We start from the raw sequence: 22,740 nt of genomic DNA on the forward strand, positions 1-22,740 counted from the left end.
CCCTTTCTATTGATGGCTTAACATTTTGCATTGCATGGGAGTGAGGAGATGAGTTAGGATTTTGAGGTGGGGCTGATAGAGTGAAAGGATAGGTTTGGGTGCAGTCTCTTACTGTTTTATTCTTGTTTGTCAGCCTCATAATGGCTTCTTTGAGTTTAATTGGCACAACTATGGTCCTTGTGTTGAAGAATAACGACAGACTCCAAAGGCAATCAAAAGCTTTGAAGTAAGCCTAGCTCTCTTATACCTCCCCCAATGAAGCAATTAAACATACCTGAGTAATCACAAATGTTCCAAACATTATGGTGGACTGAAATGGGGATCTACATCTAAAAAGTGTTGTAGTCACTGCTTGGTCAAAGCAAATTGTAAACAAATAACCTTGAATAAAATCTGTAATATGCACTTTAATCATGTGATTTTTTATTACAAATGTAAGACTGAGGAGCGCAGGGGAAATAAAGGAATAAAGTATCTTTGCCCAAATTTTATGGAGGGTTCTCTATGTCTGCTTAAAATTGGATAGAATGATTTTGTGCGTCCTCTTAGGACATCCAGTGTTACTCGTGCAGGAATAATGAATTGTGTTACATATTCTCTCTGTAACAAATATTTTATTCTCGGAAAAAAAGTATATTTATTGAGTGTCAGGGAGAGAGGGTGGGAATTGTAGAACGATGTACAGTAAAGGAAGGAATTCAGGAGAGCTGGTAGAAGCAGAGAAGGAGCTGGGATTAGCAAGGTCATTGGAAGGAATAGTTGAGCAGATGAAAGCTGATTCAATATGAGAGGTTTCTGTCTGAATTAAACTCAATTAATGAATGAGTCTAATCTCTTGCTCAGTCTCAGACTTCAGTAGGGAAGGGGTGGTAGTTTGCAGAGGATGGTGCATGCAGAAGATAATTTTTGAGAAAGAATCAGGAATATTGGCTTAATCAAGAGGGTTGACATAGATTTACTTTCCATCTGTGAAAGTGGGGGCCAATCTTTATCATAGGTTCTACATCACTGCCCTTAGCATCCCACTCCAGTACAGTGGCACAGCGAGAAGTGCTGTGCCTCACAGCACTAGAGAATCTCATTGAATCCTAACGTGGAATGCTGCTTGCATAGAGTTTGAACATTCACTCAATAGCTTTGCTGTTTCCTCCAGATGCTCCTGTTTATTCCCATGTCCCCAAATTGTGAAGTTTATTAGGCTAATTGCTATCTGTAAGTTGTCCTTGTTGGTTAAATTGGGAAGTAGTTGAGGAGAATAAAATTGGAATCAATATGACTTAAGTGAAATGTACAATTGATAATCAGTGTAGACTCAATGAGATGACAGGCCTATTTTCTTTCTGTTTATCTCTATGACTCTATGTCACCTCCACCACTCATATGAAAGATATCAAGTGGAATTTTAATGGCCTTCAAGATGTGTTTGCACTCTTCCTGGCATCAACATGGTCTTGGCCTTGCTTTTGTTTGCAAGATTAATTGTACAGTAATACCCTTTGGGGATCGTAAATCTGCAAATCTTGTGCTGGCATACACAGGAATAAATATTTGGCATATTGCAGGGAAAAAATTCAGAAATTTCAATTCCCGTGAAAGATTGAACAGATTAACATTGTCAACAAAACAAATCCATGACTGAAAACTTTGCAGAGACTAAACTGTATTCAAACTCATTAAAAAGGATTTGATTACACAAAGAGCATCAGGGTATTATCAAAATAAGTTATTGAACTTAATCAAGTTGCATTCCATGCAATGAGATTCATAATGTATTTTATGAAACTTTTTATGTGTTCATGAAATTTGCAAAGATAGAACTTAAAGGAAGCTAATTTTTTATTCCAACTTTTCTTAATAATGAGGGAAATTCACATATTAGACATTGCCTTTAAAATTGAAAATCAACGTAATCAAGGCTCAAGGTCAAGATAGTAATCCCTTATGGGTGCCAGTGAGACCAGTGAAAAGAGGAGTTAATCGGAGTGATTGATAGCCAAAATCTGTCAGGAGTTCTGCATGGTTAGCAAAGCTTGGACAAGCTGCAGTGTATTGTTGATAGTTAAACAGCCAATTAGTGGCAGATCACATTTCAGTCCCTTCAACAAAGTCTATTGAAAATGTTTCTAGGAATTTGTCAAGTCATGCTATCTTCGTTCACTGGTTGGAACTCCATGTCTAGGATTAAATGGAATTTAAATCGGTGAAGGAAATTATCAAGAATTATCCTAAGTGCCACTTCATTGTTTTTTCTTGATGCCTTAGATTTACTGGAAGAAATTAATGGCAATGCAGAAACAATAGAAACAGATGACTTAGTTACGCTACCGTTGTTGGTGAAACATTCTAACACAACTATATCTGCGGAGGTAGAACATAGAACATAAAACATTACAAAACAGTACAGATCCTTTAGCTCATAACATTGTGCCAATATCTGGAAACCTTCTCCACATCATTCTACCTTTTCCCTACCTAACATCCATAATCTTTTATTTTTCTATCTTTCATCTGCCCATCTTTTGGAGTCACCAGGGTTCATGGAGAGACAGGGTTCCAGTGCATAATTCATGTGGCAGGGATGGTATGATGTGTGTGAGTATTATCCATCTGCCAGCATAAGTCTGAGTGGACAATGAACCACAGGCACTACTTCAGTTTCTCTTATTTTCACTAATTTATTTATATAAAAATGTAATTTATATCAATTTTGTACCTGTAATGTTGCTGCAAACAATGGTGGTTTGTGATATGCTCATATCATTAAATTCTGATTCTGAAATCTTCAATTGCAAATGAAAGAGTTGTCCCTCAAAATTACACCAAAGCTTATTTTGCAAAGTCATTTATTCAGTAATGCAGCAAATTGCACATACAAATGTAAAACCTTTCAGTGTTTATGCAATCAGTGATCAATATCTAAGTTGCAACCAAAATTATGTAAATTTTTGAATTTGGTTGAAAGCTTATGTTGAAACCTATTTGCATATTGTTAAATGTTAAATCTGCTGACATGTAATCAGGCTGTGATAAAAACAAACATTCACAAAAAAGGAAATATTCTGAGTGTGTGAGAGAGAGTGCAAGAGTGTGAAATAATGGGTGCGAGCACAAGAGTGTGAGAGAGAGAGTGTGAGAGAGAGAGTGTGAGAGAGAGAGTGTGAGAGAGAGAGTGTGAGAGAGAGAGTGTGAGAGAGAGAGTGTGAGAGAGAGTCTGTGAGAGTGTGAGAGAGAGTCTGTGAGAGTGTGAGAGAGAGTCTGTGAGAGTGTGAGAGAGAGTCTGTGAGAGAGTGAGAGAGAGTCTGTGAGAGAGTGAGAGAGAGTCTGTGAGAGAGTGAGAGAGAGTCTGTGAGAGAGTGAGAGAGAGTCTGTGAGAGAGTGAGAGAGAGTCTGTGAGAGTGTGAGGGACAGAGAGTGTGAGGGACAGAGAGTGTGAGGGACAGAGAGTGTGAGGGTCAGAGAGTGTGAGGGTCAGAGAGTGTGAGGGTCAGAGAGTGTGAGGGTCAGAGAGTGTGAGGGACAGAGAGTGTGAGGGACAGAGAGTGTGAGGGACAGAGAGTGTGAGGGACAGAGAGTGTGAGGGACAGAGAGTGTGAGGGACAGAGAGTGTGAGGGACAGAGAGAATATTCTGAGGTATCTGTAGAGTGATGACTTGCTGAATTTTGAATAGTAAAACACAACTTGATTTTGCAAAAAAACCTAAGCATTATAATGGGTCAAGTCCAGCATATCTCAATAACCCAATTATATATAATTGAAAAAGTTTTAAATTTTAGAGTATCATTTGCTGATTATTTTGGAGTACAGAAGTCAATTTCTGAATAAATTAAAATGTGCCATTAGTGTCCTTGCTCCCAAAAGAAGCAGCCTACTTTTACGGGACTTTATAAAGATTCATTAGTGGACACAACGAGAAGAAACTCACATGCCTAACAGATTGAATTCAACAGTAGGACAGTGAGGAAATGGCCTGGTCATATGCCATTTACTGGCTATTTGTCTTCCAGATATACCTTTAATGTTAAAAAATATATATTTTTAATATTAATATATTACTGTACACTGAAAGAGAAGTGACCAGAGTGAGAACAAGAGGATTTAAGGCCAGGGAGCTACATCTTTACAAGAAGTCCAAGTACGACCTGCAGAAGGCCATCTCTAATGCAAAGTGGCAATTCCAGAGGAAGCTGGAGACAGAGACAGACACAGACACACACCAGCCATGGCAGGGAATACAGGCCATTGCAGCCAACAAAGCGAGCATTATAGATAGCTGCATTGCTTCACTACCCAATGAGCCAAACACCTTCTATGCCACTTTGAGAAGAACAAAACAATTCCAATTAGAATCCCTAAAAAGGCTGAGGATCCTTTTCTGAGGGCAACGCCTGCTTTTCTGAGAGCAACGTCATGCCCTGACGGTGAACCAGGCAGAGTACTGAAAATCTGCACAAACTAACTATCCAGAGTGAAAATTTATAAAATTATGAAAATTTATAATCTCTCATTGTGGCAGTTGAAGCTTCAAAAGGGCATCAATCATCCCAGTACCCAAGAGTAGGGTGGGCTGCCTCAACGACTACCGCCCAGTAGCACTAACTTCTGCTATGATGAAATCCTTTGAGATTCTGGTCATGGCCAGAATTAACATGTACCTAAGTAAAGATCTGGACCCACTGAAATTTGCCTATCGTCACAATCGCTCCACAGCAGATAAAATATCGCTGGCTCTCCACTCAGTTCTGGATCACCTTGAAAACAACAATTCATACATATGCCTGCTTTTCAAAGACTACAGCTTGGCCTTCAATACCATTGTTCCCTCAGTCCTGGTCAAGAAGCTACAAACTCTAGGCCTCTGTACCCTTCTCTGCAACTGGATCCTTGACTTTCTCATCAGAAGAGCACAGTCAGTAGGTATTGGGAACAACATCTCTTCCTCACTGATCATCAACACAGATGTACCTAAAGGATGCATGCTTAGCCCACTGATGCACTCATTGTACACTCATGACTGTGTGGCCAGGCACAATTCCAATGCCATCTACAAGTTTGCTGATGACACCGCAGTTGTCAGCAGATTCACAAACGACAATGAGCAAGCATACAAGAGAGAGATAGATCTGCTCATTGAATGATGTAATGACAAAAATCTTGTGCTCAACATCAGCAAAACCAAGGAAATTATCGTGGACTTCAGGAGGAAATCAGAGAACACAATTCAAGAACTTCAAATTCCTGGGTGTCAGCATCTCCGAGGATTTATCCTGGAGCCTCCACATTGATGTAATCACAAAGAAGGCTCATCAGACTATATTTTTTTAAGGTGTCTGAGGAAGTTCAGTATGTGACCAAAGGCTCTCGTAAACTTCTACGAGTTTACCATGGAGAATATTCTGGCTGATTGCATCACTGCCTGGTATGGAGCCGCCAACTCTCAGGACAAGAATAAACTCTAGAGGGCTAGACTACACTCCATCGAGGACATCTACATGAGGTGGTGTCTTAAAAAAGGAGACTATACTCAAAAACACCCACCACACAGACCACACCCTCTTCACTCTGCTACCATCAGGGAAAAGGTACAGGAGCCTAAAGATGAGCACTAAATGGCACAAGGACAGCTTCTCCCCCACTGCCATCAGATTCCTGAATAATCAATGATCCAAAGACCCTGCCTTACTTTTTGTTCACTATTGTTAATTTTTTTTAATAATGTTGTAAGATGGTTATAATATTAATGTTTTCTCTAAGAAGCTGCTGCAAGAAACTGAATTTCATGACTTGTCTTGACAATAAATTCTGATTCTGATAGACAATGAATTTAATTTGTATTTCATATTCTCTATCTTTCTTCCCAGTGTGAGGCAGATTTACTGAATAAGGCAATGCAGATGGTTAAAGCCCAGACTGGAAACAAATACCACAAATATCATTGAAAAAATAACTTGTCTGATGGGAATGTTTGCCAGGAAGTCTTTCCACTCCAGATAACCAGATGCCCAACTGCACTCAGAACTTCTTTAGATATGCACTTACACTGATCAAGTCAAAGGAAATACATTTCAAAAATAGTGTACAACCTGCAGCTTTAGTAGGTGTACAGTCACTCCAAAACATACAAATGAGGTATGTTCCTCAAATTGTTCTTGAGTCACTTGACCCATTTGCAATTCACAGAATACTTTACCCATATCTTTTCTACACTTAACCTATACCCTCAATTAGATCTCTGAACTCACCACAATCTGTCACAGATGGGATATCTCTCAACTGTAATAATCTATTTGTTATTTTATAAACCACTTTTTTGGAACCTCAATATGAATGCCTATAATTATATACAAATGGCTGAATTACAAAACATCACTTCACTTCAGCTGTTTGTAATTCTTGGTGTATATATGCTGGCCACTAGATGTTGTCAGGAGAGAATTAAACTGTACATGTAAAATACAAGCAATTGAAGATGAAGATGAATATCTACCCACTGATGTCCATTGAGGATTCACCCAGAATTTAGATTGAGTTGAGCATAAGGTTTATCTTAGGGTGAGCAAACAATTTGTAATGGAACTGCCAGAGATGGTGACCAAAAATGATAAGCTAGGGAGAACTGAATTTTGTCATAAGCTGATACATGGTTTTTATTATATCTAAAGACAATGCCATCCAATTTATTACTGAAGTACTACTTCACTTACTTCCAGCATTCAAAATCCTAATTCTAATCTTCCTGTGACTTGTTCTTGGTAGATAGTGAATATAAAGGTAAAATTGTTTCATGATTTAAAAAAAGTAAAGCAAACTATAAAAATGACATGAGCAAACACATAATTACTTGGAGGGTTGTGTCCATTTTCTGGTTACTTAGATATTGGAATGAGGTCATTAAGCTGGAAAAGATGCTGAAAAAGATTCACAAAGATGTTACAACAATAGGAGGATTTGATTTCAAACAAGACTGTGACTTTTTATCCTGGACTATAGGAAATTGAGAGGTGACTTTAAGGGGATATATAAATTTGAGCAGGCTAGAGATAAAGTGAATGGATATAATCTTTTTTTATCCCCCACAGGAGATGGAAATCTCAAATGAGAGGACATACATTTAAGATAAGAGTGGAAAGATTTTAAAAGAAATTTGAAGGGTAACTTTTTCCACATGGATGATGATGTTTACATGGACCAAGCTTCACTTGGTGAGGAGCTTTCAACCTCGAGAGTCACTGGTTATCTGTGAGTAGTCATTGGTGTTTATTGATATTAATTTACTGGTGTTTATTTATTTATTTAATTCTAAGTGCCGGTCTATTTATTTATTTATTGAATTTTACAGGTTGATTTTGAAAGTTGGGTGGAGCCCTCGTGCGCAGACACGTGACGTTGATCAGGTGGTAGAATTTAAAAAGGGAAGGCCAGCTTACCTTGCTGTTCACTAGGTGAGGAGGCTTCAGCAAGCTGAGTCTGGTGACGGCTGGTTATTGATTGTTGTGGGAGGGATTAATTGGGAAATTAAGAAAATTAGCAGGAACCAATAAAAAGGAGGGCTTCCTAAAGAAGAAGCCAGTGAGTGTGTGGCCTAGTGAAGGAGTAAGACTTCCAGGCTTTGGTGAGCTGACAAAGAGTTACCAGGTTTGGTAAGTCTCTTTTTAAGTGTATCTAAGTTACTCTAATTTAAATTAAAGAGCAGGTGATGGAGGCATTTAGGGCTCTTGAGTGCTCTGATAGCAGGATATGGGAGGTCAGGGACAGCACAGATGTTCCTAATGATTACACCCGCAAAAACTGCATCTAGTTGCAACTCATGGAAGACCGGGTTAGGGAACTGGAGTTGCAGTTGGGGGAACTGCAGATCATAAGGGAGGCGGGGGCGGTGGTAGATGGGAGCCGTGGGGGGGCGGGGGCGGTGGTGGATGGGAGCCGTGGGGGGGCGGGGGCGGTGGTGGATGGGAGCCGTGGGGGGGCGGGGGCGGTGGTGGATGGGAGCCGTGGGGGGGCGGGGGCGGTGGTGGATGGGAGCCGTGGGGGGGCGGGGGCGGTGGTGGATGGGAGCCGTGGGGGGGCGGGGGCGGTGGTGGATGGGAGCCGTGGGGGGGCGGGGGCGGTGGTGGATGGGAGCCGTGGGGGGGCGGGGGCGGTGGTGGATGGGAGCCGTGGGGGGGCGGGGGCGGTGGTGGATGGGAGCCGTGGGGGGGCGGGGGCGGTGGTGGATGGGAGCCGTGGGGGCAGTGAGGAAAGGGGGGAGGCAGGCAGTGCAGAGTACCCCTGTGGCTGTTCTCCTCAACAAGTATACTGCCTTGGATCCTGTTTGGGGGGGGGGTGGGTTGGGTGGGGGGGGGAGGGGTGGGTGGGGGGTGGTGGAATGATGGGTGTCTGGCACAGTGGCTGGACCTTTGTCTCAGAAGTGATGGGGGAAAAGGATAGGTCTATTGTAGTTGGGGACTCGCTGGTTAGGGGAGCAGATAGGAGATTTCCTGGATGAAATCAGGTATCCTGGTTGGTATGTTGCTCCCAGGTGCCAGGGTCAGGGATGTCTCTGATTGAATCCACAGCATTCTAAAGGAGGAAGGTGAGCAACCAAAAGTGATCTATGTGTAGACCAATGACATAGTTAGAATTGGGGAAGAGATAATGAAAAGAGATTACATAGAGTTGGGGAAGATGTTGAAAAGCAGGACCTCAAGAGTGACAATATTGGGATTGCTGCCTGTGCCATGTGCTAGTGAGGGTAGAAATAGCAAATTGTGGACAATGAATGTGTGGTTCAGGTGCTGGTGCGGGGGTTAATATTTCTGGATCGTTGGGATCTCTTCTGGGGCAAGACAGATCTGTACAAAAGTGATGGACTGCACTTGAACTGGAAGGAGGCAGATATCCTGGTGGGCAGGCTTGCTAGAGCTGTTGGGGAGGGTTAAAACTAGTTTGTGGGGGGGGGGGGAGGGGGGAGTTGGAATCAGAATGAGAGTATGTAGAGTCGGGAGGAAGAATATCAAGATTGGAGGGAACAGAATGTAAAAATAAATGAAGGAGGAAGGTAAAGGTAGTTCGTAATCAAAGGAATATTTGTGGCAGACAGAGTCTTAAGTGCATATATTTTGATGCAAGGAGCATTCTAAATAAAGGAGGATGAGCTTAAAGCATGGAAATAGGATATTATGGCCATCAATGCAACTTGGTTGCAGGAATGGTATGTTTGGCAGTTAAATATTCCAGGATTCTGTTGTTTTAGGCATATTAGAACAGTGGGGATAAAAGGTGGAGGAGTTGTATTGCTTATTAGAGAGAACATTACAGCAGTGCTGTGGCAGGATGGTTTGGTGGGATTGTCCGGTGAGGCTATTTGGGTGGAATTGAGGAATGGCAGATGCATGAATACATTAATGGAGTGTATTATAGTCCACCAAATGGGCTGAGGGAATTAGAGAAGCAAATTTGTAAGGATATTGGATATATATGTAATAAACACAAGGTGGTAGTTGTGGGAGATTTCAACTTTACGAACATTAACTGGGACACCCATTGTGATAGTACAGATTCTATCACCAATGTGTATATGTACATATGTACAGATGGCAGTGCAGGATGACTGATTGGCTGGGAGTGTCTACTGGCAGGTCTTAAAAGGATTGCTCCTAGCCAGACCAGGTCATTCTGGACTGGTTGACCTACTTGTGATATGCTCCAGTCTTTTAGTTATTAAAAGCCTTGGTTTGGATCAACAAGTCTTTGGTTCTTTTAACGTGCACTACACCCATACAGTAAGAATTTTGTTAAGTGCGTTCAGGAAAGTTTTCTTAATCAATATGTAGAAGAACTGACTTGAGAGAGGGCAGTACTTGATCTCCTATTAAGGAATGAGGTACATCAGGTGATAGTTATTTTTGTTGGGGAACACTTTGGGTTACAATACTATTAGTTTTAGGCTAGTAGTGGATCATCTACCGGCACCACCTACGGCTCCTAGAACGCTTCCACCAGCGTTGTCTCCGCTCCATCCTCAACATCCATTGGAGCACTTACACCCCTAACGTTGAAGTACTCGAGATGGCAGAGGTCGACAGCATCGAGTCCACGCTGCTGAAGATCCAGCTGCGCTGGATGGGTCACGTCTCCAGAATGGAGGACCATCGCCTTCCCAAGATCCTGTTATATGGCGAGCTCTCCACTGGCCACCGTGACAGAGGTGCACCAAAGAAAAGGTACAAGGACTGCCTAAAGAAATCTCTTGGTGCCTGCCACATTGACCACCGCCAGTGGGCTGATAACGCCTCAAACCGTGCATCTTGGCGCCTCACAGTTTGGCGGGCAGCAACCTCCTTTGAAGAAGACCGCAGAGCCCACCTCACTGACAAAAGGCAAAGGAGGAAAAACCCAACACCCAACCCCAACCAACCAATTTTCCCTTGCAACCGCTGCAATCGTGTCTGCCTGTCCCGCATCGGACTTGTCAGCCACAAACGAGCCTGCAGCTGACGTGGACTTTTACCCTCTCCATAAATCTTCGTCCGCGAAGCCAAGCCAAAGAAAAGAGTAGTGGAAAAGAATAGAGGAGGGCCAAAGGTGGAGATTCTTGATTGGAAGAAAACAAATTTCAAGGGAATGAGAAACAATTTGAAGGATGTGGATTGGGATAAGATATTTTCAGGGAAGAAGAAAGGAGAAGTTCTGAGAGTGCAGAGATGATATGTCCCTGTGAAGATTAAAGGAAAGGTTAGAAACTGTCGGTAACCTTGGTTTTCAAAAGATACTGGAAACTTGGTTCAGAGGAAGAGGGGTGTTTACAATAGGTATAAACAAGGAATGGATGAACTGTTTGATGAATACAAGGAGTGTTTTTTTTCTAAATAAGGAAATTAGAAAGGCTAAAAGGAGATATGAAGTTGCTTTGGCAGGAAAAGTAAAAATAAATCCAAAGGGTTTCTATAGCTACATTAAAAGTAAAAGAATAATGAGGGATAAAATTTGGCCCCTTGAAGATGAGGTGGGTAGGGTCTGTGAGAAGCCAGAGGAGATGAGTGAAGTTTTAAACTTTTTGGTATTCACTAAGGAATAGAATATAGAGCTGGATGAAGTGAAGAAATGTGGTAGAGAGGTCATGGATAATATAAGAATTAATGAGGAGGTAATGTTAACTATATTGAAAAAGATCAAGGTGGATAAATATCCAGGTCCTGACAACATATTTCCTTGGACCCTGAGGGAGGTTGGTGAACAAATAGTGGGGGTGTTGATGGAAATATTTAAAATGTCAACGGCCATGGGGGAAGTACTGGAGGGCGGCTCATCTTCCACTGTTCAAAAAATAATCCAGAATTAAACCTGGCAATTGTAAGCCTACAAGTCTGATGTCAATGGTGGGTAAATTAATGGAAACTGCTTTTAGAGATAGTATATATAACTATTTGGAAAGACAGGGATTGATTTGGAGTCATCAGCATGGGTTTTGTTCATGGTAGATCATGTCTAACAAATCTTGTAGAGTTTTTCAAGGAGATCACTAAAAAGGTTGAATGGAAGGTAGTGGATGTTGGCTATATGGACTTTAGTAAGGTTTTTGATAAGGTTCTCCATAAAAGGTTCGTAAGAAAGGTTGAAGCATTAGGTATTAATGACAAAGTGGTGAAATAGATTCAACAATGTTTGGATGGGAGATGCCAGAGAGTAGTGGTGGAAAATTGTTTCTCGAATTAGAGATCAGTGATGAATGGAGTGCCTCAGGGATCAGTACTGGGTCCGCTGCTGTTTGTCATGTATGTTAATGATCGAGATGATACAAAGGTTGGCATTGCTGTGGATGGTGAGAAAGATTATCAAAGCTTACAGGGTGATATAGGACAGTTAGAAGAGTGGGTTGAAAGATGGCAGATGGAGTTTAATACCAATCAATGTAAGGTGCTACATTTTGGTAGGTGTAATCAAAATAGGACATACACATTAAAAGGTAGACAATAGAGGAGTGTAGTAGAACAAAGGGATTTAGGAGTCATGGTACAGAATTCTCTGAAAGTTGAATCACATGTGGATAGGGTGGTGAAGAAGGGATTTTATATGTTGGGTTTCATAAATCTGAGTATAAAATACAGGAGTTGGGATGTTGTGTTGAAATTATGTAAGGCATTGGTGAGGCCATATTTTAAATATTGTGTGTAGTTTTGGTTGGTGAATTACAGGAAGGATGTAAACAGTATAGAGAGAATGCAGAGGAGGTTTATGAGAATGTTGCTTGGGTTTCAGGGTTTGAGTTGTAGGGAAAGTTTGAGCAGGCTGGGACTTTATTACCTGGAGCATAAGGTTGAGGGGTGATTTGATAGAGGTATTCAAAATTATAAGGGGGAAAGATAGTCAATGTGGACAGGCTTTTTCCACTGAGTGGGGAAGATTCAAATAAGAGGGCATGGATTGAGAGTAAAAGGGGTAAAGTTTAAGGGAAACATAAGGGGGAATTTCTTCATGCACAGGGTGGTGGGGGTATGGAATGAATTCTGGCAGTGTTGGCAGAAGTGAAATTGATGTTAATATTCAAGGAAAGGTTGGATAGGTATATAGATGGGAGTGGTGTGGAGTGTTATGGGCCAAATGTGGGTCAGTGGGACAAGGTGTGAGATGATGTTTGGCACTGATTAGTAGGGTTGTAGGGTGACAGAGGTAAATACAACTGAAATGTTTAAAATTTATTAAGTAGATAGGAAAAATTTCAAGGGATACAGATCAGACACAAATAAATGAGAACCTCTGGTACACAACTTGGTCAGCATGAATGAATTGGGCCAAAGCATTTCATGCTCCATAACTCTGATTCGCTGACTCCAAAATTAAACTCTTCCAAAATATTGGTGTCAAAACTGTCGCCCACCATATGCCCTGTTCACCTATCATCCTTAAGTTCAAATGATCAACCTCAAGTTCATTCACCCTCCAAGATCGTTCATCCTTTCTTATCTCCTGTGTATCTTCAATTTGCCTTTGGTTTGTGCAAGCCACATCATAATTCCTCTTTCCTCGATTGAAACTCTTTTTAAACTCAGACTCCTTTTGTAACTCATTTAAGTTCCTCACTCTGATATTCCTTTGATGTTCCTTAGTCAATGTGCCCAGCAATCAAATGAACTGACAGATCAAAAAGTGTTATGTAAGTAAAATTTTTCCCAACCTATTCAAGGAAGCAAAAGGACAACACTCAGAATTTCTATGAGCCATTTGTTTTTACCATGTTAGAACCAATTTAGCCAATTCTTGCCAAAAACTTATCACTTTTTTTATACTGGTTTTCCTGTATCTGCAGCTTTGATTTACAGAAAACTCCAAAGTATACAATTATAAATGTAATCAAGTTTCAATGAAGGGATGGTTGAAACATTGAAGATGTACAGATGGGGTCAATTAAAACCAGAACTTAAATGATAAATTGTAGAAGCATTTAAACCTCCAGTTCTTATCATTGTTAATTGTTAATTTTACATCAATGTGTTTGATCTTTGAAGAAATTTAATTCCTTTTGTGTCAATATTCACATAGAAGTAACTAGATCAGTTGTTGACTGTTTTTAATTGATGAACTGATGTGTAATTGCACTGTTCAGTAACTCAACAAGATAATTAGATGTAAAATAGGTTTGCCTGATACAAAATATGAAGAAGAAAGGTTGATTATTAATAAAACCAGCATGCTGTTTGAATTAAAATGCAACAAAATACTGAATTGAAAGTTCACTGGCTAAAATGACTCTCCAGGGATTTGAATACATAATCCAACCTTATTTTGCAATGCAGTTCCAAGAATGCATTCTAATTCAAATGTTGAATTAAGATTCCATTTGCTCTCTCAGATGAATATAAAGATGCAATATCACAAAATAAAATAAAGTACTGATATTTCATTCAGAATTTCTATTACCGCATCATTAAAATATTAAGTGTGTTTATAGGTTTCTCTCTTTATCTCCCCCCCACCCCACCATTATTGCGCAGTTTAAAGTGTTATTCAAGGTTGAAATTCACAATCACAAAATAACAATTTTTGAATGATCAAATGTAAATGGATTGTCTTTTCATTTTCAACATTCAGTGGGAAGTGTTTTCTTTACAACCTCTACAGGTACACGATCCTTTATCCAGGCATCTAAAATCCAGTAAGTGGGGGAGAGAGGCAGCTGAGGGACCAGAGGTTGGCGGAGACGGCCAGGTGACTGGAAGGGGGTGGGGGTGGATACGGCAGCACAATTGGGGTGGGCTTTCCAAAATTCAGAACATGCTGTCCCTCAAGGGTTCCGGATAAAGGATCATGTACCTGCATTAGTATAATTTAAAATTGTGACAGTGTTTGTCCTTTTGTTCAATCATAATTCTTCTATGCATTGACCTTCAAAATTCTTCATGCTCACTACTTGGCCCTTCTGCACCTAAAGATAACCAGATTGTCCAGGATGAGGTAGACAGTCCATACATAGGGCATTTAAAGGCATTCAGCCAAATTGCAGTCAGATGATTGGGGCACCTTGTGAGATGAAATTTCCAGTAGTTATCATCCCTTCATTCACTCCTTGTAAAGCAGAAGGTGAGAAATCACAAAATCTCAGTCTTAGAAGTTTTATGTGAATTAAGTGAAACAATAAATGTGCAAGCTATTGTACTAAGCACATTAATGATGGAGGATAGTATTCTTAATCATTTTCTTAATTACTCAAGAAATATTGACCATCATTATTAACAAATCAATGCCATTGTTGTATTGTGAATACAAATAGATAAGGAATAGAGACAATTAAAAATCAGTACCCAAGCATAACCACATTAGTGCTAACTAATGTCCAATTATCATGTACACAGAACTCCATAATGTAATATTTATCTTTAAACCTCAATTAATGCAATATGAATTAGTTTGCTGTCACTCAGCTATTTTATTAATAAAATGCACTTTTCCAGGTTTCAAATATTGAAGTCTTCATACTCTTTTGATACAATGAACAAACTCTTAGTTTGTTGGCTGAAGGAACAAAATCATTTCTAAGGAAGATGACCTGACATGGTAATGGTATTTTAACTAGTCACCACAAAAGTCTTTAGTCTACCCAAAGGTGATGGCTTTAACATGGACTAGAAAGTGAAATGTAGATAAGAGAGACAGTCAGAATCTTTCTTACCCAGGGTAGAAAAGTTTTGCTTTTAAGAAGAGGAAAGGTGATGTCCTGGGCATCTTGTATAGAAAATTGTAGGTGCTTGAAATGGGCTACCAGGAGTAGTGGTGAAAGCATACATACAAACACAAGAAATAGGAGCATGAGTAGGTCATCTGGCCCATTGAGTCTGCTCTGCCATCCAATAAGATCATGTCTTATCTTCTCTTCACCTACCTGCCTTTTACACACATCCCTTAATTCCCTTACTATGTAAAAATCTATCTAATCCTAAATGTATTTACTGAGGTCAATGGGCACCAAATTCCACAGATTTACCATCCTCTGGGGAAAATCGGTTCCTCTTCATCTGTCCTAAATCTACTACCTTGAACCTTGAGGCTATCTCCCCTAGTTCTGGTCTCCCCTATCAATGGAAACAACTTGCCTATATCTATCTTGGATGCCTTTCATAATTTTATACACTTCTATAAGATTCCCTCTCATTCTTCTAAATTCCAACAAGTACAGTCTCAGAAAAAGGCTCTGGAATCAACCTGCTAAACCTCTTGTGCACTGCCTCCAAAGCCAATAAATACATCTTTCCTCTAGTAAGGAGATCAGAATTGCAGGTAGTATTCCAGATAGAATCTTACCAGCACTTGTAGAGTTGAAGCATAATTACCCTGCTCTTTAATTCCATCCCTCCAGCAATAGCCAACATTCCATTTGCCACCTTGTTAGTCTGCTGCGCCTGCAAACCAACCTTTTGTGATTTATGCACAAGGTCTCCCAAGACCTTCTTCATGGGAGCATGCTACAATCACTTGCCATTTAAATAACATCCTGATCTTCAATTTTTCTTCCAAAGTGGATAACCTCACATTTACCAACAATGTACTCTAGCTGACAAATGATTCTCCACTCACTTAACCTACCCATAATCTCTCTACAGACTATCCTCTGCACAATTTTGGATTTTCAGTCAATTTAGTGTCATCAACAAACTGTATCTCTGTCCTTTTTCAGATCATTTATGTATATTGTGAACAGTTGTGAGCCCAGCACTGACCTCTGCGGTGCTCATTTTAGAACTGATGGCCAATCAGAAAAAAAACCCTGTAATGCAACTCTCTGTTTTCTATTGGTTTACCAATCCTTTCTGTGCTAATACATCACCCCAATTCTATGCATCCTTGTCTTCTGTATAAGCAAATGGAAGAGAAGCATTTAAGAGGCTTTTAGATGGACACATGAATCTGAAGAGAGTAGAGGATTACTGATCATGTGCAAAAAGAAGACATTTAGTCTAAATCGGGGTCCCGGGCGGCCTGCTTCGGGGTCCCGGGCGGCCTGCTTCGGGGTCCCGGGCGGCCTGCTTCGGGGTCCCGGGCGGCCTGCTTCGGGGTCCCGGGCGGCCTGCTTCGGGGTCCCGGGCGGCCTGCTTCGGGGTCCCGGGCGGCCTGCTTCGGGGTCCCGGGCGGCCTGCTTCGGGGTCCCGGGCGGCCTGCTTCGGGGTCCCGGGCGGCCTGCTTCGGGGTCCCGGGCGGCCTGCTTCGGGGTCCCGGGCGGCCTGCTTCGGGGTCCCGGGCGGCCTGCTTCGGGGTCCCGGGCGGCCTGCTTCGGGGTCCCGGGCGGCCTGCTTCGGGGTCCCGGGCGGCCTGCTTCGGGGTCCCGGGCGGCCTGCTTCGGGGTCCCGGGCGGCCTGCTTCGGGGTCCCGGGCGGCCTGCTTCGGGGTCCCGGGCGGCCTGCTTCGGGGTCCCGGGCGGCCTGCTTCGGGGTCCCGGGCGGCCTGCTTCGGGGTCCCGGGCGGCCTGCTTCGGGGTCCCGGGCGGCCTGCTTCGGGGTCCCGGGCGGCCTGCTTCGGGGTCCCGGGCGGCCTGCTTCGGGGTCCCGGGCGGCCTGCTTCGGGGTCCCGGGCGGCCTGCTTCGGGGTCCCGGGCGGCCTGCTTCGGGGTCCCGGGCGGCCTGCTTCGGGGTCCCGGGCGGCCTGCTTCGGGGTCCCGGGCGGCCTGCTTCGGGGTCCCGGGCGGCCTGCTTCGGGGTCCCGGGCGGCCTGCTTCGGGGTCCCGGGCGGCCTGCTTCGGGGTCCCGGGCGGCCTGCTTCGGGGTCCCGGGCGGCCTGCTTCGGGGTCCCGGGCGGCCTGCTTCGGGGTCCCGGGCGGCCTGCTTCGGGGTCCCGGGCGGCCTGCTTCGGGGTCCCGGGCGGCCTGCTTCGGGGTCCCGGGCGGCCTGCTTCGGGGTCCCGGGCGGCCTGCTTCGGGGTCCCGGGCGGCCTGCTTCGGGGTCCCGGGCGGCCTGCTTCGGGGTCCCGGGCGGCCTGCTTCGGGGTCCCGGGCGGCCTGCTTCGGGGTCCCGGGCGGCCTGCTTCGGGGTCCCGGGCGGCCTGCTTCGGGGTCCCGGGCGGCCTGCTTCGGGGTCCCGGGCGGCCTGCTTCGGGGTCCCGGGCGGCCTGCTTCGGGGTCCCGGGCGGCCTGCTTCGGGGTCCCGGGCGGCCTGCTTCGGGGTCCCGGGCGGCCTGCTTCGGGGTCCCGGGCGGCCTGCTTCGGGGTCCCGGGCGGCCTGCTTCGGGGTCCCGGGCGGCCTGCTTCGGGGTCCCGGGCGGCCTGCTTCGGGGTCCCGGGCGGCCTGCTTCGGGGTCCCGGGCGGCCTGCTTCGGGGTCCCGGGCGGCCTGCTTCGGGGTCCCGGGCGGCCTGCTTCGGGGTCCCGGGCGGCCTGCTTCGGGGTCCCGGGCGGCCTGCTTCGGGGTCCCGGGCGGCCTGCTTCGGGGTCCCGGGCGGCCTGCTTCGGGGTCCCGGGCGGCCTGCTTCGGGGTCCCGGGCGGCCTGCTTCGGGGTCCCGGGCGGCCTGCTTCGGGGTCCCGGGCGGCCTGCTTCGGGGTCCCGGGCGGCCTGCTTCGGGGTCCCGGGCGGCCTGCTTCGGGGTCCCGGGCGGCCTGCTTCGGGGTCCCGGGCGGCCTGCTTCGGGGTCCCGGGCGGCCTGCTTCGGGGTCCCGGGCGGCCTGCTTCGGGGTCCCGGGCGGCCTGCTTCGGGGTCCCGGGCGGCCTGCTTCGGGGTCCCGGGCGGCCTGCTTCGGGGTCCCGGGCGGCCTGCTTCGGGGTCCCGGGCGGCCTGCTTCGGGGTCCCGGGCGGCCTGCTTCGGGGTCCCGGGCGGCCTGCTTCGGGGTCCCGGGCGGCCTGCTTCGGGGTCCCGGGCGGCCTGCTTCGGGGTCCCGGGCGGCCTGCTTCGGGGTCCCGGGCGGCCTGCTTCGGGGTCCCGGGCGGCCTGCTTCGGGGTCCCGGGCGGCCTGCTTCGGGGTCCCGGGCGGCCTGCTTCGGGGTCCCGGGCGGCCTGCTTCGGGGTCCCGGGCGGCCTGCTTCGGGGTCCCGGGCGGCCTGCTTCGGGGTCCCGGGCGGCCTGCTTCGGGGTCCCGGGCGGCCTGCTTCGGGGTCCCGGGCGGCCTGCTTCGGGGTCCCGGGCGGCCTGCTTCGGGGTCCCGGGCGGCCTGCTTCGGGGTCCCGGGCGGCCTGCTTCGGGGTCCCGGGCGGCCTGCTTCGGGGTCCCGGGCGGCCTGCTTCGGGGTCCCGGGCGGCCTGCTTCGGGGTCCCGGGCGGCCTGCTTCGGGGTCCCGGGCGGCCTGCTTCGGGGTCCCGGGCGGCCTGCTTCGGGGTCCCGGGCGGCCTGCTTCGGGGTCCCGGGCGGCCTGCTTCGGGGTCCCGGGCGGCCTGCTTCGGGGTCCCGGGCGGCCTGCTTCGGGGTCCCGGGCGGCCTGCTTCGGGGTCCCGGGCGGCCTGCTTCGGGGTCCCGGGCGGCCTGCTTCGGGGTCCCGGGCGGCCTGCTTCGGGGTCCCGGGCGGCCTGCTTCGGGGTCCCGGGCGGCCTGCTTCGGGGTCCCGGGCGGCCTGCTTCGGGGTCCCGGGCGGCCTGCTTCGGGGTCCCGGGCGGCCTGCTTCGGGGTCCCGGGCGGCCTGCTTCGGGGTCCCGGGCGGCCTGCTTCGGGGTCCCGGGCGGCCTGCTTCGGGGTCCCGGGCGGCCTGCTTCGGGGTCCCGGGCGGCCTGCTTCGGGGTCCCGGGCGGCCTGCTTCGGGGTCCCGGGCGGCCTGCTTCGGGGTCCCGGGCGGCCTGCTTCGGGGTCCCGGGCGGCCTGCTTCGGGGTCCCGGGCGGCCTGCTTCGGGGTCCCAGATGAGTGAGAAGTCTCTTGTGTTACACATGGCATTTTAAGAATATTTGACAGTGAAAGTGGAGAGGGATCCTCGTATACTGTGTTCATTTATGTTGCAGAGACCTTCTCTCACATGGTGGGCGATGATCAAAGCTGGTGCCATTGAGTGCCAAGTAAAAATGGTGAGACTCCCTTGTTGCCTGACATTTTTGTGACACAAATGTCATTTTTCATTTACCAGCATATGCTTCAGTGTGTTCCATGTAATGGTATATACACGCATCAGTTACTTCATCTACTGTAGTTGTGAATCAAATTGAACATTGTGCAACCATTTGTGAAAATCCTCACCTCTGTCCTTATGATGGAAGGTGATTGATGAAATAGCTAACATTGTTAGAGCCAAGGAGTCTGCATCAAGAACCTTGTGCACTGACATCTTGGGGCTGGACTGATCAATTTCCAATGTACATACCCATTTTTCTTCCTCTGAGGTACAACTTCAAGCAATTAAGACTTTTCCACTTGATGAGTATTGATGACACCACTCGGTTAATGTTGCCTTGATGTCTACAATAGGAATTCTCACTTCACCCAGTAAAACAACCTCCCATTTCATTTAGTTTGAACATCACTTTGTAGCGTGAATAAAAGCTCTCTCAACTGGATGAAAAACAAATTATTTATTAGCTTATAACTATGGGTAGGGTTTCACAGTAGTCTTCAGAATGGTTCTGGGTTTAGGCAAGAAATCAGGGTTATATGTGATCAGATGGAGATTGAGGTGGAGGTAGGAGGTGAGGCCAACCATCAGCACAACATATGGTCAATGAATCCAAGTTCACTGCATTCATCCCTTCCTCTAGAACATGGGTTCAGGAAAAAAAGTTTAAAAATGTACAGTTATTTACAAATTATAGTGGTCCAGGTATTGGAGATCCTGGATGAGTCCCTTAGCACCAGGGGGCCTTGGATTCCTTAAGACTCCTGGTTCCCTTGTGAGGGAGGAGAGGCAGGCTGGGTCTCCGGCTCAATGGTGGAGGGGAATGCACTTTTCTCCTGAACCAAATACCCCAAGGCCCTGACTGGGGTGTGGCAAGAATGTGCTTTGTGGCTTGCAGGGAACTTGAGGCAACAGACCCTCTGTTCCAGTGGGTGCCAGGTCCCTGATGTCCTCCCTGACATCTGGGTACTTTACATAGGTGTACATGGGATTGGCTTGGAGCAGTTTCACCCTTTCCACCAGGAGGTCGGTCTTGCCTCTCCTCATGTGCTTCCTTAGAAGGATTGGAGTGGTGAGTGTAGTTCCCAATGTGAACCTTCTTTTGAAATTGAATAGGAGCTCATAAAGAGTATCATTAGTTGCAGTACATAGTAGTGACCGGATGGAATGAAGTACCATAGGGAGGTCTTTTGACTTCGGGGCCAGGTTGACAGCCTTCCAGATGTGGTGTTCTCCTTTTCAACCTGCCTGATTTTCCCCCAGGGATTGTAGCTCGTAGTCCTGCTGGACACGATTCTTTCACCAACAGGTACTGATGTAGGTCATCACTCATAAAGGATGAGCCCTGGTCACTAGGAATATAGCTGGGATACCTGAACAGGGCGAGAATAGAGTCTCGGGCTTTTATGACTGAAGTGGATGTGTCTGGACATGGAATGCCAAAAGAGGAGAAGCGGGAGTACTCATTAATGATCGAGAGGAAGAAAGTGTTCTGGGAATGGGGAGTTCTAACAGGGGAAGCATCCTATTGGGATTGGGGCCAATTATACCATTCTCCACCTTGTAGCCAAGACATTTAGTCCTGAACATGCACTTGTCAGAGTTATAAGTGAGGTTCAGAACTTTTGCCACCTGGATAAAACTCAAGGCTGGTGTCATGGTCTTCCAAGGTGTGGCCACAGATGGTGACATTATTCAGGTAGGGGAAGGTAGCCTTCAACCCATGCTCATCTACTATTCTGTCCACCTGCCTCTGGAAGATAGAAACCCCATTAGTGATACTGAAAGGGACCCTCTGGAATTGATAGAGATGACCGGTGCCCTAAAATGCTGTATATGGGCGGTCCTCAAAATGGATTGGCAGCTAGTGATGAGCAGCTTTTAGTTCAATGGTCAAATCAACCCGATACTGTGTAATATCATCTCCCATATCAGAAATGGGGTGGGGTTATGCATCTAGGAGTATGTGCTGATTAATAGTTTGGCTATAGTCCATTACTAGCCTGGACTTGTTTTCCCCTCTTAGCACTACCACGCGCTCTCCACGAGCTAGTGCTAGGTTTGATGATACCTTCAAGCAGACATTGTGACTCAGACTTTTATGAAATCATGGTCTGCTGTGCACTACCTCCTGCTCTTGGTAGCAATAGGTTTGCAGTCTGAGGGAGGAGAGATGGGTGGAGGAGGGGGGGGGGGTCAATACTCAGTGTGGAGAGGCTGCATGTGGGTTTTGATTTTAGGGGCACTCCGTTCTGAACCATTGCAGGGGGAGGGGACCAGAGTACACCAAGATCACACTTTTAAGGTGCTACAGGATGTCCAAACCCAACAACACTGGAGCACACAATTTATCAATTATATACAGGCAAAATTTACAGAAATTCCCCCTTCAAATGACACATGTAATAAACATGTTGAATGCACTTAGAGCGCAAATGGGATGCAAGGACTATTCAATAATTGGAAGGATGCATCTTTAGGTTGTGCTCTTGCAGTCACTGAGTATATGAAGCTTGCAGTATAGCCTTTGTCGGTTAGGTATTTAGTGGAATATCTGTTTACCTTTACAGTCATTATCACGTTGCTGAACTGGTGAGGTCTGTCCTGATCTAACATAACATAACAATTACAGCACGGAAACAGGCCATTAGGCCCTCTAGTCCGCACCGAACCAAACACCCCTTTCTAATCCCACCTCCCTGCACAATGCCCATAACCCTCCATCTTCTCATCCATATACCTGTCCAACCTTTTCTTAAATAATACAATTGACTCCGCCGCCACTATTTCTCCCGGAAGATCATTCCACACAGCTACCACTCTCTGAGTAAAGAAGTTCCCCCTTATGTTACCTCTAAACCTCTGCCCCTTAATTCTTAACTCATGTTCTCTTGTTTTAAACTTTCCTCCTCTTAACGGAAATAGTCTATCCACATCCATTCTGTCTATCCCTTTCATAATCTTAAATACTTCTATCAAATCCCCTCTCAACCTTCTACGCTCCAAAGAATAAAGACCCAATCTGTCCAATCTCTCCCCATACTCCAGATGCTTAAACCCAGGCAACATTCTGGTAAACCTTCTCTGCACTCTCTCCACTCTGTTTATATCCTTCCTATAATTAGGCAACCAGAACTGCACACAGAACTCCAAATTAGGCCGCACCAACGTCTTATACAATCTCAACATCTAGGACCATCAAGGCTAAGAACCCAGAGACTCCATACTCCTCACTCGAGTGGCACTCACAATCCTGG

Source organism: Narcine bancroftii, chromosome 7 (assembly GCF_036971445.1).
Source record: "Narcine bancroftii isolate sNarBan1 chromosome 7, sNarBan1.hap1, whole genome shotgun sequence".
In the NCBI taxonomy this organism is placed as follows: domain Eukaryota; kingdom Metazoa; phylum Chordata; class Chondrichthyes; order Torpediniformes; family Narcinidae; genus Narcine; species Narcine bancroftii.